Below are 739 nucleotides of genomic sequence, written 5' to 3' on the forward strand. Positions count from 1 at the left end.
GTTTTCCGACGTCTTTCTTGAAACCTAAAAAATAAATCAAAAAAATGGCTAAGACAAAATTGGAAAAGTTTATCACGAACAGGTTTTGAAACAGAACCTGTGTAAATAATTATCACAAACAGGATTTGAAACAGAAACTGTTTCAATAATAGCGTTAGTTGAAAGGAGTTGTGTTCCACAACGGTTTTCAATTTTGATGAGGGGTCCTTCGCGGCACTTGGGACCGTGTACAAAAACCCCCCCCCCCCCTCCCAGGCCACACTGGGGAGGGGTCAGGGTCCGGGACGTCGGCCCCGGGATAGCGCCGTGGACGGCGTCAGGGGGCGGAAAAGACGCACATGGCGAGTGTGGAACAGCAAATGCAGCCGAGTGTGCGAGCAAAGCAAAAACACCGGAAAACACAGGAAGAAGCGCGGCATACGCGGAAAAAAGGCGAATAAACGGAACGAGACGGAGAAAACACAAAACAAAACAAAGATGCAGGCAATAGCAGCCATGAAGCGAAAATGAGGGGGCCCGAAGGAGGTGGCGGACACGCAACGTGGGGGGGGGGGGGCAGCCGCACGAGGGGGTACGGGGCTATATATATATGGGTATATATATATAGGGGTATATGGATATGGCGGACAGACCCACAAAAAAAAAAAAAAAAGGGGTCCGTAAACCCCGGTCAAAAAAAATTGACCAAACATAACCGCCAAAGGCGGGTTGGAAGCTTCGCGTACCAATATAGTACAAA

General features: G+C 48.8%; 1 non-coding gene across 1 annotated transcript; it reads right to left on the reverse strand.

The window, feature by feature from the left end:
- Positions 1–652: 652 nt before the first annotated feature.
- Positions 653–737, reverse strand: Tc00.1047053436317.10. The gene has a single exon (XR_008254386.1). It is a non-coding gene; the product is annotated as a spliced leader RNA, 5' partial (transcript).
- Between the last annotated feature and the right edge of the window lie 2 nt (positions 738–739).

The sequence above is a fragment of the Trypanosoma cruzi genome, assembly GCF_000209065.1.
Source record: "Trypanosoma cruzi strain CL Brener chromosome Unknown tcruzi_1047053436317, whole genome shotgun sequence".
Classification (NCBI taxonomy): Eukaryota; Euglenozoa; class Kinetoplastea; order Trypanosomatida; family Trypanosomatidae; genus Trypanosoma; species Trypanosoma cruzi.